Below are 16,090 nucleotides of genomic sequence, written 5' to 3' on the forward strand. Positions count from 1 at the left end.
AAGCCAAAGAACTTATGTGTATGGCCCATGGACATGAACTAAGGTGGGGGACGAGGAATGTTGGTGGGAGGGCGGGTTCAGGGCTCAGGAGAATCAAGGGGAGAAAAAATGGGACAACTATAATGGCATAATCAATAAAAACATACTTAAAATAAGTTAAAAAATGGTTAACCAATTAACATAATGGTAGGGAGAGGGAAGTAGAAAGCAGTAGTGGCTGCTGATCAATGATGAAGCTAATAAAGCTTGCATGGCTCCTCCTAGGAGGCATCCTAGGAAATGATGACATGGGTTCCAAAATTTAATAAAAAGTTATAAAATCACATTTGTTGTATTTTTTTCTATTAAGCCTCTCAGAATACCTAGATTAACCCCAGGCAGTAGTATCTAAAGGCAAGAATTTAAGTTAAGATTTAATGTATTCACGTATCAGATCTGTTCAAGACTTCACAGAAATACATAAAATATTTTCTATTAAACATTTTCCAAATGACAACTGTTCTGTTGGTGCAAGTCTCCAAGTATGAGCATCAAAAGAGTGTCAGAATCCTGGTATTTTTTCCAGGCCTGGTATCCAGGCCTGTTTGTACCACTCAGCCACCTCATGTTCTTCATCTGTAAAATAAGAATATTGGCCTAAATGATCTTGACGATTTCTATTTATTTATTTACTTACTTACTTATTACTGTTGTTCAAGTACAGTTATTTGCCTTTTTCCCCCACCCCTCCCCACCATCCCACCCCTCCCCACCTCCTTCCCCTGTTTCTACCCCCCTTGTTATTGTCCATGTGTCCTTTACAGTTGTTCCTGTAAACTCTTCACACATTGATGATTTCTCATATTTCTGATGGATGACATGAAGAATTACTTCCTATTTTAGAATGTAATTTCACTGTGTTTATTTGGAAATACCACAGATCAGTCACATCCCAACCTTCACTTGCACCTCCTAACACGCCCAAAGCCTGATATGCAGTACAATCCTAAATCAGGTTGTAGACCTATGCAGTTAAATGGTAAATCCAGATGGCTGCAAGCTGGTGTACATCAGTATGGAGGAGTCTGACTGTCACTCACTGATGTCTTCCTATGTGCTCCTCTCTTGTTTTTCCTTTTAGTTTATTCCTTTCCCATGAGTTCAGAAAACTCCTCATTGTCACAACAGTCAATTGAAAGTGATATGGAACACCTTTTAAAATGTTCAATACATAAAAAGTGTTAATAAGGGTTTGTTTAAAAATTTTGGAATACTTAACTTCCTCCACCAAAAACTGTTGTTACCAAACAAGTGTTTGCTGCTTGATGTGCACAGAAGTCAGTAGTATGGCACCAGTTTCTGAAAAAAGAAAGAGTTTATTTGTGCATTGATTGGCCAAAAGACAGGAGGCAAGACTCAAATCTGTCTTCCTGATCCAGGATTCAGGGCAGGGTTTTAAGGAGTAGCAGTTAAGGGTTCAGAAGTTACTTTGTGAGAAGTTACTTTGTGAGGAGTTACTTAATCTTTGGTCCCAGGTTTTGTTGCTTTTCCTTTATGAGCAAAGCCAGCCCTTTCTCTAAATATTATGATCAACCAGCAGCTAACTGTTTTATACATATACCCTGGGTTTCTCCGAAAGCAGAGACTGAATCAAATAGTTTACTTGGCAGGTGACCTTGGAAGCACAGAAACTGACAGAGATAAGAAAGAAAAGCCAGAAGATTTGATTTATTGAGCTGGCTACCACTTTGATCAGTTGGGATGCAATTCTACTGGGGATTCTCTAAGGAACCACACAGAATGCATCTCAGAATTTTTCCTCCCAAGGACAAAAGGCTGGTACATTTATCCACTGACTCCATTCATTCCTTAGTTGAGGGTAGCTCCCTGGTATGTCTGGTCATTCATAATGGGCTTAGGGAGCCACTGAGACTTTGGAGAGAGTCATGGGATGGGAAGGTAGAGATGCAGTTGAACTGAGGGGGACTGTGGCACGTATAGGAACTGTCCAACACCTTTGCTGCTGAAATCAAAGGAACTGGCAAGGGACACCAATTTTCAGTTCTATTTTTGCCCTACATAAAATCCATTCTGTCGCTAGTTTTTTTTTAGCGAATGGCTAGCTGATAATTATCAAAATGATTTAAGCCAAGAAAGTAAATGTAGCAAACGGATGTTCCTTGTTGCAACTTGTCTAAAGGCCATAATTGATATGCATCAGGTCCCTTCTCCACCACCCATTCTACAGTCTCCTCACCCTTGGCAAGCACCCCCCTGGCCCAAGTTATTTGCTTGCTGAAGAGACCCAGGACTTTATCCTCAGGGAGTCTAGGCTCTTGGTTTGCTTGCTCAGGTCAGGCTGAGATTGCTACAGTTTTTCATTCAACACTATCACTAGTCGTGGAAAAGTAAGGCGAATCCCAGTGAAACTTTTGAGATCTAGAAATACTCCTTCTAAAAAGAGTAAAGAAAAAAGAAAAACAAATACTCCTTGTCCCCATTTTTAAGCAACAATCCTAGGTGTTTATGATGGTCTGATGAGTTACCCTGCCAACATGTTTAAAAATGCCGTTCTTTATCTGTTAGTCATCTGGTGTGAACAGCCAGTGTGAGCAGGCGGTTTTCACATCTATTGGTTCTGTGGAAATTTATTGTGTCCCTTACTAGAAGTGATTTCCCCCTCCTACACTCTGCAGTAACCAAGATCTGCAATCTAACAGAGCTGAAGGACGTGAGGATAGGAAACAAATTCTGCAAGTGGTTCAGTGCGTGTGATGGTGAGAAGTGTCATTCCTTCTTCCCCGCCTTAGCTTTCAGCTGTATACCACGTCCTATGTGACAACTCCCAACCGTGCTGAGTGTTGTTCCTGAACTAACTGAGCCTCAGATAGTCATCTTAAAAGACATTTTTTAAAAATATATTTTATTGATTATGCTATTACAGTTGTCCCATTTCCCCCCTTCTCTCCCCTCCACCCTGTACCCCCTCTCCCACCCACGTTCCCCCCTTTAGTTCATGTCCATGTGTCATACTTGTGAGTTCTTTAGCTTCTACATTTCTCATACTATTCTTGCCCTCCCCCTATCTATTTTCAACCTACATTCTATGCTACTTATTCTCTGTACCTTCCCCCTCTCTCCTCCTCCCACCCCCCTGCTGCTAGCCCTCCATGTGATCTCCATTTCTGTGGTTCTGTTCCTGTTCTAGTTGTTTACTTAGTTTCTTTTGGTTTTGCTTTAGGTGTGGTTGTTAATAATTGTGAGTTTGCTGTCCTTTTACTATACATGTCTTTTCTTTATCTTCTTTTCTTAGATAAGTCCCTTTAGCATTTCATAAAATAAGGGCTTGGTGATGATGAATTCCTTTAATTTGACCTTATCTGAAAAGCATTTTATCTTCCCTTCCATTCTAAATGAGAGCTTTGCTGGATAGAGCAATCTGGGATGTAGGTCCTTATCTTTCATGACTTGGAATATTTCTTTCCAGCCCCTTCTTGCCTGTAAGGTCTCTTTGGAGAAATCAGCTGACAGTCTGATGGGAACTCCTTTGTAGGTGACTGTCCCCTTATCTCTTGCTGCTTCTAGGATTCTCTCCTTCGTTTTTACCTTGGCTAATGTGATTATGATGTGCCTTGGTGTGTTTCTTCTTGGGTCCCACTTCTTTGGGGCTCTCTGAGCTTCTTGGATTTCTTGGAAGACTGTTCCCTTTGCCAGTTTGGGGAAGTTCTCCTTTATTATTTGTTCAAATAACTTTTCCACTTGTTGCTCCTCCCCTTCTGGTACCCCTATAATTCGGATGTTGAAACGTTTAAAGGTGTCCTGGATGCTCTTAAGCTTTTCCTCGATTTTTTGAATTCTTATTTCATCATGCTTTCCTGCTTGGTTGATTCTATCTTCCTTATGGTCCACTGTATTATTTTGAGACTTAGATTCCTTCCTTTCACCATTGGCTCTCCTCCGCGTATCTTCCTGCATCTCTTTTATGGTAGCCTGCATCCTTTCATCTAAATTGCGCCCAAAGTCAACCAATTCCGTGAGCTTTCTGATCACCAGTGTTTTGAACTGCGCATCTGATAGATTGGCTATTTCTTGGTTGCTCGAAAGGATGAGTCCTGGGGGACTGGTTTGTTCTGCTGGAAATATGTCTTATATCTTTCCCTGTCTCTCCTTTTTTTTTTTTTTCTGGTCTGGTCGCTCTGGTTACAGTGGGGGGGCGGAGCCTTAGGTGTTCACTGGGGCTGGGCACCCCAGTCGCTAGATTGTGACATTATATGTGGGGGCGGGGGCGGGGACGGGAGGGAACAATGGCGGAAGTTCCGTTCTCCTGGGCTCAGACACCTCTTCGGGATACTGGGCCACGAGCTCCACCCTGGTCCACAATTGCTGCCTCACTGGGTCCCCCAGCCGCAGCTTGCGCACTCAGGGATCACCGCTGCGTTCTTGCGCCCCAGATGGCTGTCGCGCCGGTTTTGCGCCAAATTTTCCCCGACCTCCGCACACCGCCAACCCGCGCCAGCCCCACGCCCGCCCAGCTTGTCCTCCCCTACCAGTCTGGATGCGGGTCTACTTCAACTTCCTGGCTGTCTGACTTCCATTCAGATAAATCCTCTATCAGTTCTGAGTGATATTCTATCTGTAAATTATTGTTGTTCTAATCTTGGTTGTGCGAGGAGGTATGGTGCGTCCACCTATGCCTCCATCTTGCCGGAAGTCCCCCTTAAAAGACATTCTATGGGCAAGGAAGCCAAGAACATATACAGACTAGAAGATGCTTCCCGTAAAGAAGAATCACTTCCTCCCCCGTGTGTGTGTGTGTGATCTGATATAATCAACTTGCCATTAATTTGCCTGGCTATGCCCTTTCCAATGTTGAGTAAAGGTCTGTACTATGGACAAAATAGAACTTCAGCAGAAGTAGTAGCTATGTTAGCTTAGTAAGAAGGAGCCAATACTATTGGGGTCATGCACAGCCTCCATACTTTCCAACAAGGCTACTATGTTCATGGGTCCATTGCACTAGTTTGGGGGTGTCAAGAATAGAAGCTCACTAACATTGACCTGAGGAGAATCCTATTTGCCTAGTGTATAAGAACTTCCCTGGTGATAGATTTTCTCTAATACACATTAGTGTGAAACATAAAGATGTGCACATGTATTTCCACGTGCCTCTTTTCCAGATCTTTTTATGCAAGTTATATAATCTCACTCATTCTAGGTCTCTAGGCCAAGTACCCATATTTTGCCATGTGTAATGCACACCCACATTTTGGTGCACATTATACAGGATTATTATACCCATGGTATAAAATAATTATACCCATGCATAATGCGCATCCTTATTTTGCCCTCAAAATTTGGGGGAAGAAAAGTGTATTTTATACACGGCAAAATACAGTAATTCACCACTGCACAAGAGAGCATAGATATCCTTATACGAGGCAAGCTCTTCCTCCCTATTCCAAATGCCTGTTCTAAGCTCAGAGAGCACTGTGAGAGTTCCTCCTCACCATTATCTCTTAGGGCTAGCTGAGAATGCAGCACAGTGTGGTAGCAGGACATTTGCACTTGTACCACCTATTGAGCCAAGTCATCTTTACAAAAGGCTTGGATTTTTCCCCCTCCTTTGTCAGATGGTCCCAGGGAACATCTCACAAGGCCTTCCTTAGGTGTGGACTGATAGAGAAAACGGATGCAACAGAGGGCAGTGACATAAGAATCTGGTCACCTGTTTATGAAACTTACTTGTGTCTCTGGACTTTCTCAGTCCTGATCGTATATGTATCATTTACATCCTATGATGGATTGCTGCTACGCAGACTCACCATATGACTAGATACCTTGAGAATACACTTCCAGTTGCACACACCTGATGTCCCGAGGTCAAATGCTCAGTCTCTACCAGGACACTGTAGTATCCCAGGAATGGCTTTTCAAACGGCAGGTGGTTCTCTGCAGCAGGATGCAGGTCTTGCCTCAGGATCCTAGAGCTCTGAGTTGCCATGTCCAAACCCTTGCTCCTGGCTCCCAAATCCATTGCCCAGGAAATAGAATGTTGCTTTACTCTGAGAAAGTTTCATGCTATTCTCTGATAAAATCTCTCCCAGAGATGATATTAAAATATCTAGATAAAAGATAAAACAGGTTTGTCTAATCTTTTGTGAATTTCTGATCCCTTTCTATCCTTCAGAGAGTGGAAAGAATAAAAAGAAAAGCATAATACTTAAGAGCTGTTAGTGTTGTTTGTCTTATGCTAGGCTAAAATTCAGTGTGAGGGAGACAGCATTTGGGTAAATATTTAGAATGTGTTTATCCCCCTAATTCCTCCTTTGGTTCCCCTCCCCCACCCCATACTTGCTCCTCTCAGGTCCCAGCCTGTCCTTGGCATTGGTATATAATGGGCTAGTCTCCAGGCAGCCCATCCAAGTTTAGAACTTAGAGACAAAGCAGTGCATTTTGGCACAGTCCTGCTCGAAGCTCCTTCTCTTTCCTAATTTGAAGATTTGATTGTGTCACTTTGTAGGATGAGAAATGTGGTTTAGAAGGAAGAATTTAGGGAGTACACAGAGTGGGGGCCAGAAGAGGCAATAATGAGAAGAGTCCAGATTTGGGGAAATTGTATCTAAAGGGATGTTGGGGTCACAACAATGACGGTACTACCTTCCATTCTTTCTATCCCGTGGTTCACACTGTTCTCGCTCACCTCTGCCTCCTGACTGGTTCTGTTCACAGCTTGAAAAGTGTTACTTCCCTTTTAAGAAATCTTTATTCACTTACATAAAAGAGCTTAGCTTTCAATTCTCCACCTCTTTTCCTCTTTTCTTCTTCCTGTCCTACTCTCCAGTTTCTCATGTTACATTCATAAGAAAGAACAATGAGAAGCAATGACAAAAGGTGAGCCATAGCAAACATATCCACTTAACTGAATTAAAAAGCAGATTGTGCAACAAGGGTTTGGATACAAGCACTTTATTAGGAGAGCGGTCACAGAAAACATGGTGAGGGAAGAGAAATGGGGAGAGACAGCAAAAGGCGGTACCTCGTTACTGTGCAGGTTATTGTGTGAACAACTGGGGTTCACAACACTGTGAACAAGAGACTGTAAAACACATCTGAAATAGTCCCAACAAAGGACAAGGATGTGGGACCATTTACCCACCAATATCTACCCATTATTGGTTGAAGTTTGCTCTCAGGGCATTATCTCCCCAGGCAGAGAGATGCTTAAGGTAAAAAGTCATTGGAGGTAAGCAAATTGTCTACCCAAGCACAGTTGACCACCAGGGTGGGCTGAGGGGATGTGAGCAGGCCATTGATGTCAGAATTGCATATTTTTGTCTGAAAAGGCCTTCTACTAATTTAGTTTTCTTCTCTCTGTGTTAACTGTTTTAGTTTTCTTAAAATATTAAAAACCGTTTTCTATATCCTGATTATGTTTTTGTAGGCTCTGTGATAATAGATATACCCTATAATGTCTCATGTTTCTCAGAATGCATTTTATTATCAATGATTTCACCTACTTTCAAAACTGTTCTTGAGATGAATATTATTAGCCTCACTTTACTATAAAAGGATCGTGGCCATGACAAGTTAAATATTCCCCCACAAGGCCACACAGCAAGGAAGTTGCTAATGCTCAAACTTGTTCTTTTGATTTTGACCTTAGTGTTTTTCCCACCATGCCCACATTTGTCTCCTATCATAGCTCTAATTTCTTGATCATGAGTCTGGGATGTAATATACTAATAATGCTTAAATATTAAGTAAAAATCATGTTTATGTTCCTTTTTTAAATATTTCTTAGAAGATTTTATTTATTTACTTTTAGGGAAAGGGGAAGGGAGAGAGAAAGAGAGGGAGAGAAACACCAATGTGTGGTTGCCTCTCATGTGTCTCCCACTGGGGACCTGGCCCACAACCCAGGCATGTGCCCTGACCAGGAATCGAACCAGCGATCCTTTGGTTCGCAGGCCAGCACTCAGTCCTTTGAGCCACACCAGCCAGAGCTAATGTTCTTTATATGAATCTTTCATACTCAAGTCCCTGGCTGGTGCATGTGGAATACATAATAGAAGACAAGAAGGCACCATAAAGACATGAATAAAGGATATAAATCCATTAAAAATATGGAAACGCTAGGAAGAAACTGATCAACATCCTACATGGAATGGTTGTCAGGGCAGCGCATACGAGAGGAACCGCAGACCACTTCCCTCCCCACATCGGATTTTCATGAGGAGAGTCAAGTTAATTATAAACACAAGATACTGGCCACGTAGGACCTGCTGTAGGCCAGCAGTCAGTGGAGTTCTTATTTCCCCAAAGTATTACTGACAAGCGGGGGAGAGAAATGCTGGGGCGAGAACTGTTGAGGACAAGGAGAAGATGCCAGGTGGTGGTGCCATTTCTATGTTCTCAGGATGGTTGTGGCTCGACTGCACTGAATGCCTAAGGCAAAGTTAAGAAAGTATATAAAGTTAAGAGGTACACAGAATGGTCTTTAAAGGTACATAACAATGAGTTTTATGTTTCACTGTTGAATAGCCAGAACGCCTCTCTTAGCCTCGATGGACAATGCTCAGTGCATCTTCATATATCAGTTCTGAGCATAGGAGTGGACTTTGTGGAAGACAGAAACAGAGGGGGTGGGTCTCATCTGTGGAAAGTTCAATGGACCCAGCTCCTTAGAATAAAAAGCAAGTACTTGTTTTTGAGCTGAGATGAAGTGGGAAATTATCCACTAACTTATTATAAACTAAATACCAAGAAGGCATGAGAAAGGAATTCTGTGCCTAAGATAATCTTTAGAACCAGGCATACAAAATAAAAGGAATTATAGGAAACATGAGCTTCACTATGTATCAGGAAAGCAGAGAGCTATTAGCTTGGAGAAAAACTGATTTTGCAAAAATCCTTAAGAGAAGGCGGAGAGTAGCAAAGTCAGAAAAACAATATGACCTGTACAAGCAGGTTCGAACCAATTCATCTGCCAGGGAGCACTGGAAAGAGAGTACAGGACACCTTGGTTTCCTGCACAAGATCCATTCCCCCCTTATTGTCTCTTCACAGGACCCCAGTTTTGTTCAGATACCCAACTATCCTGTGTACGATTCCAGAGTAATCCCAGTTCAGGGGCAATCCTGATGGGTCTGAGTCAGCGATGATATGCTTACTCCCTTGCCAGGAACTGTTTTGTGAGCATGTGGTCCAGGGATCCAGTTATCATCTTGACAACAGTGGGTGAGGGCTTCTGGGTAAGGTCCTCTGTGCTGAGACACAGCCCCCTTTCTGCCACTGGACCTTGCTGTGTCTATACGTGATACTTGGAGCTGCTACATGAATCCTGTTACCAGCCTGATCTTGAAGCCAGGGCCTGGATCATGGCAAGTGGAGAGATGGAAAGAAGCTGGGTCCATGATGACCTTGTTGAGTCCCCTGAAACCCTGTTTACTGAGTGCTTCAGGACCCCTGGTGACATGAATTAGTGAATTTCTAATATTCAAGTCAATTTGACTGAGGGATTTTTGTAACTTGCAACCAAAGACACCTTAGCTGATGTAAAAACTGGGGCAGCAGTGATAGGTCTTCCACGCCAGCATGCAGACTCCGCTCCTCCAAGTGCAGAAGAGGAGCAGGACGAAACTAGGGACAGCACAACGTATTCCGTGTCCAGTTCATTGATTAGAAAGGATCCAGGGAAAGTTTCCTTCCCAGGAATCACAACCATGTTTCTGTAAAGCAGAAAAAAGAATTTTAAGAAAAGAGGGAGGAATGATAATTCTTTTCCTCAGCAATAACTCATTGTACCATATATTTCAAAATGAGAATAGTTTTTTCCTCAGAACTATTGAGATGTAGTGGACATATAACATGGTGTAACTTTAAGGTGTACAATATAGTAATTCTGTATATGTATACATTGCAAATGTTTACCACAATAAGGTTAACACATATATCACCACATAGTTACAATTTGTGTGTGAAGTGAGAATTTTTAAAATCTATTCCTTTAGCAACTTTCTAATATAGGATATTGTTGGCTGTAGTCAGCTTGCTGTTCATTGCACCCCAGGACTTACCTTATAACTGGGAGTTTGTCCCCTCTGACCACTTGCCACCCATTTCCCCACCCCCATCTCCTGCCTCTGCAAACCACCCACCTATTCTGTTTCTATGGTTTTTGTTTCTTCAGATTCCACATTTAAGTAAGATCATTCAGGATTTTTCTTTCTCTTTCTGACTTATATCATTTTGCATAATGCCCTAAAGTTTCATCTATTTTGTCACAAAAGGCAAAACTTCCTTTGTTTTTATTGCTGAGTAATAAATATTTCAGCATATGTGTGTGTACATGCATGTGTATCACATCTTTATCTACAAGGGGGACCCCCAAAAACCAGAATTATTTTCTGGAAGGTGAGCTACTTGTATTGGGTTGGCCAAAAAGTCTGTTGTATTTTTTCCATAAAATAAAAGACACTTTTTTCATTTCTCCAATAACTTTATTGATTTGGATATTTTGAGTATGTTGGCCATCTCCTGCTATTGGCTTCTAGTAGAAGGGGTCCTGCTAAACATCTTCCAGTGCATAAGACAGCCCCACAGCAAAGAGTTATTTGGCCAAAATGTCAATAGTCTCAAGAAACTTCACAAACCACTTTTGACATATTTGATCAGTCACAGCACCTACTCCATACACTGCACAAATCTTTTTTTGCTTTTCAGTTGCATTTTTATCTTTCTTGAAATAATAAAGCATAACATGCCAAAAATGTTATGTATTTTCTTTCACCTTCAATATTAAAATGGCTACACAAAAATTCACCAATTTTGATATTATCTTTAAATTCATGCCGATATGACAGCTGCACAATACAATCTAACAACATTGTTTCAAATACAGGTAACGACAACTAAGCACTACGAGAGCTGTCTTACAGAGTAAACGAAAAGAACTTTTTGGCCAACTCAATAGTATAGGCTTCCCCCACTAGGTGAGTGTTCTAGGAACCCATGTGTATTAGTGTACTAGCTGGTGTTGTGAGAGGCTGCATTGGGCTTCGATGAATTTTTTTGAAGGATCTTTCAATGCGTTTACCCATTTCATGATGGGTGATTTATGAGCGCATGTTCCCACACCATGCTAAGGGTTCGGCAGTTTTTGACCAAAAACAGCATGACTCCTGTGGCCCACCCTCCCTGTTCATCCTATTTCACCATGAGCTATTTTGTTTGTTTGTTTGTTTGTTTTCTCAGATGAAAAAAGTCCTCAAAGGGAAACATTTTGCAGGTGTGGAAGGGAAAAAATGGCAGAAGCACTTTAAGGCATGAAAATTGATGAGTTCAAAAACTGTTTTGAGGAGAGTAAAAAACATCTTGACAGGTGTGTATTGCATCAAATGAAGAGTACTTTGAAGGTGAGTGAAATTTAAATACACAATGTTTTATAAATAATTTCTGTTTTTTTTTATGTGTCCCTCCTTATATTTGTCTATCAATAGGCACTTAGGTTGTTTCCATGTCTTGGCTGTTGTAAATGATGCTGCTATAAATGTAGGGGTTCATATATTTCTTCAAAATAGAGATTACATTTCTTTCAAAAATATAACCAGAGTGGGATTACTACTAGATCATGTGGTAGTTATATTTTTTATTTTTTGAGGAAACTCCATATTGTTTTCCATACTGACTGTACCAATTATAATCTCACCAAAAGCACAAAGGGGGTTTCCCATACCATACTGTTTTGATTACTGTAGCTTTGTAATATAGTTTTAAATTGGGACGTTTGATACCTTCAGCTTTGTTCTTTCACAGAATTGCTTTGGCTATTAAGGTCTTTTGGGATTCCATGTGAATTTAGAAATGCTTTTCCTATTTCTTTTAAAAATATCATTGAAAGCTTGATAGGGATGGCGTTGAATCTAGTATGGACATTTTTAAACAATATTAATTCTTTCAAATCGTGAACCTGGATATTTTTACATTTATTTCTGTCTTCTTCAAGCTCTTTCATCAATGTTGTATAGTTTTCAATGTACAGATCTTTCACTTCCTTGGTTAAATTTATTCCTAAGTGTTTTATTATTTTTGCTACTATTGTAAATTTGTTTTTACTTCTTGTTTAAGTAATTTCTTATTAGTGTATAGAAACACAACTGATTTTTGTATATTGGTTTTTGGTCATATAATTTACTGTATTTGTTTAATAGGTCTAACTTTTTTGGTGGGGTCTTTAGGATTTTCTACGTATAAGGTCATGCCATCTGTAAAAACAGACAATTTTACTTCTTCATTTCTGATTTAGATATTTTTATTTCTTTTTCTTGCCTGATTGTTCTAGCTAGGACTTCTGGTACTATGTTGAATAGAAGTGTTGATAGTGGGCACATTTTTGCCTTGTTCCTAATCTTAGAGGAAAAGCTTGCAACATTTCACCATTGGATATGATGTAACTGGAGATTTGAGGGTAGTTTTAAAAGATATTTGAATTTGCAAATATTGTATTCCAGTACCATAGCAAGAGAAATGAGGAAAATTTTGGCTTTCAGGATGTGGAATCTTTAGGATGGGCAATCTTGAAGGCAAGGATGATGTTTTAGATTTATATTCTTAGAATCCAGAATAGTGCCTGACAAATAAAGATTTGTCAAACAAATAATCTGGAAAACTGGGAAACTTTGGTAACACATACAGTATCCTTACAAAGATTTCAAGATTAGGACCTTGAGTGCGCAAAGTTTCAAGAGGCCAAAACTCATCAGGACTTTCATAATTTCATTTTTTTAAAAAATGGTGCATGCTTTCAAAATTATAAATTCCATTTTATTTACAGGTAAATGTACATAGGTATCTACTTCTTAGGTGGGAACAGCGCACTTCTTTCCAAAGTTCACTATGGAAAGAAAGAAAAAGTAGCTTTAGAGTATAAAAACTGACAACCACTACATTAGCCCAGTGATCAAGATCAACATCAACAGTGATAAGTCATTTTGAAAGCAGGTACCTTTCATATGATGTGATGAAGTGGCAGTTTAGCTCTGTGGCCTTCCTCCCCAAAACTCATAAGCCCAGTTTCATTATGAGAAAACATAAAGCAAATCTCAGGACTCCACAAAATTGTGAAAGTCATCAAAGTTGAGGAAAGTCTGGGAAACTGCCACAGCCAAGAGAAGCCCAAGGAAACATGGCTATTAAAAGTAATGCGGCATCCTGGACGAGGCCCTGAGACAGTACAAAGATGGTGGGTAAAAGCTCAGGAAAACTGAGTGAAGTATGGACTTCAGTTAACTATAATTCATCATGCATTTATATATAATGTTAACAATAGAGGAAACTGGGTTCAGGATATTGGGAACTCTCTGTCCTATCTTAACATTTTTCATGTAAATCTAAAATTGTTCAAAAATAAAATTATTAAACAAAACTCTAGCTATGTTTTCTCTTTTTTCAACAACTTCTATCTAAAGGAAGCTGGTTTTGCCCTTTAATAATGAAATATGCATGAAGACAGATTCATATGACATAAATTTATTATAATCTATGCTTTGATAGTAAATATCAAGTATATTTATTGCCAAGGTACTAGTAAGTTAGTTGGCAAGCATTAATTTTAAGTAACAATGTGTATCTAACTTAAAGATGTCAGTCATGAATAGCTCATTAAATTACCCATTCTACACTTAAATTGTATTATTATTCAAGGTCACATAATTGTCTTGGATAGTTGGCATGCTTTTTATAAATGGCCATTTGTGAACTGAATATCACCAGAAAGTGAAATGCTATTAAAAAGTCAAACTGATTTATTTAAAGAGGGAACATATCAAACAGTAATTTATATAGCTATTCCTCAGAGTGGGACCTTTTGTCTTTTTATCTGTTTTCACAGCCTCATGATTTTGAAAAAAAGTGAGCCAAGAACAGACTATGCCACCAGGTTCTTTTAGTGATTTAACTTCTATGATTAGAGGTCTTATGAATTATTCAGAGTAAACTGTATCTACTTAATTGCTTGGCTCTTATCTTAGTTTTGAAACTAATTAACTGGATGAACTTTGGTAAATTACTTAATCTTTTTGCATCTCAGTTTCCTCATTTCTAAAAATGACAAATAGTAGTTATTTCATAGGACACAAAGTTGTGAAGACAATAAGTAAAGTAATAAGGCATGAAAAGTGTTTGGTAAGTAAAGTGTATTTTAGAGTACTAAAAGTTCTCTGTAAATACAGAATTCATTGAAAAAAATCTCTGAGAATTTATGGTGAATAGCAAAGATTCTACAAAAAGAGGGATTGGTAATTAGGACTTTTCCCCCCAAAACCCACAGAACCCCATAAAACTTTCCAACCATACCCATTTGTTACTCTAATTTATCCAGGTTACTTTGTGAAACATTTCTGTACTCTTTTTTTTTTAAAGATTTTATTTATTTATTTTTAGAGAGGGAAGGGAAGGGAAGGAGAGAGAGAGAGAGAGAGAGAGAGAGAGAGAGAGAGAGAGAGAGAAACATCAATGTGTGGTTGCTGGGGGTTGTCGCCTGCAACCTAGGCATGTGCCCTGCCTGGGAATCGAACCTGCGATGCCTGGATCACAGCTCGCGCTCAATCCACTGAGCTACACCAGCCAGGGCTACATTTCTGTACTCTTTATATCCCTTTCACAGTAGAATATCAAAATTTGGGAGCAAATCCATTATCTTAAAGTTGTAATAAAATTAATTCATAGAAAAATACCTCTGTACATATAATAAACATTAAACATTTTCCATATAAACTGCATTTGGAAAATAATTTCTATATGACCTCTGTTTGCCAAGGCCAGTGACCTCTCTCATAGGTATTTATGTTCATACTGCTTTCCTAGGTATCATGGGATTGCAAAGTTTTAAAAAACTTCTATTTCTTAATGTACCTTAAATATGAACTCAAGGTTTCTGAAGCAGAACAGATTATTACTTGCATATGGCAAATAACTAGGCCAGCCCCTATTTGCCCCAATTCTTAACCCTATGATGACACAATGGACACAATGAGGGGTTGATCTGTGTCATCCTACACGTAGTGAAGTTTGCAATGTAGGCTAAGAACCCCTAAAATATAAATCTGGGTGTTTTTATAGGGAATGAGTGCTGTTTCCTCTCTCCTCCTGAAAGGTTGGGACACAAACATTTGTGAGAATTATCCTAGATTCTTACTCTTACCCTTTGAAATGTAAATAGACCTCTCCAGGGGAAGATAGAAGTAGTATCTCCCGCGAGGGTTTGATAGCAATTTTATGGCTCACCCAAGTGTTGGGCTGGAACGTGAAAGGGTGAGCACTGCATCTCTGTAGGCTACAAGGGTAAATCTGAAAAGCCCAGATCAGGAAAGAGCACAGAACAGAGAATTTCCTAACTTTCTTCTTCTGAGTAGGTGATATAAATAAAAAGGGTGTTGATCACCTCCCCCACCCTGTATTAGTAGTCTGAGGAAATTTAAGACATATTCATTATTAGTTAGCAACATTCTTCACAAATATCAACTGAATTGGAATAGAAGGCCCACCAGGCCAGGTTCTCCAGAAAGCAGGATCAGGATTTCTGGGAGTGAGGTCCAGAGCTCTCCTCTAATGAGCTCTTCACATAATTTCTATGTACTCTGAGGTCTGAGAAACACTCTGAAGAATGGTGGTTTTTGGTGCAGGGCTCTTGCATGATTGCCATGACATTCCTTTTCTTTGCGTTTGTGGTTAATATATGTAGCTCATCCAGACCTAGCGATGCCTTGATGTAGGGTGGGTAAATTCCCATTGGCACCCTTACTAAATAGTCCCTTTTTTGTTCAATGGAGGTGGAAGTGAGGAACTGAAGAACTTGCCTAGAGCAGAGTGGAACCATTTCCAGGGACTTGGCATCCTTTCTCTCTTCTAAAATGATGCCAAATACCCTATACCCCATGCAGGCTGTACTGCACTCCTCCGGACTTCAGCACGTTCCCTCCGGGTCAGGGGCTGAAGGAGGAGGCAAACCGTGGTGGCTAGTCTTGCCTAAGTTCCAGCCACTTGGCATTGTTAACTCTTGAAAATTTTTTCTTGACTTTTTTTTTCAGTATCACATGTATACTTCTCCTCAAAT

This window comes from Phyllostomus hastatus, unplaced genomic scaffold (assembly GCF_019186645.2).
Source record: "Phyllostomus hastatus isolate PE091 unplaced genomic scaffold, TTU_PhHast_1.1 phas_contig_40, whole genome shotgun sequence".
NCBI classification, from domain to species: domain Eukaryota; kingdom Metazoa; phylum Chordata; class Mammalia; order Chiroptera; family Phyllostomidae; genus Phyllostomus; species Phyllostomus hastatus.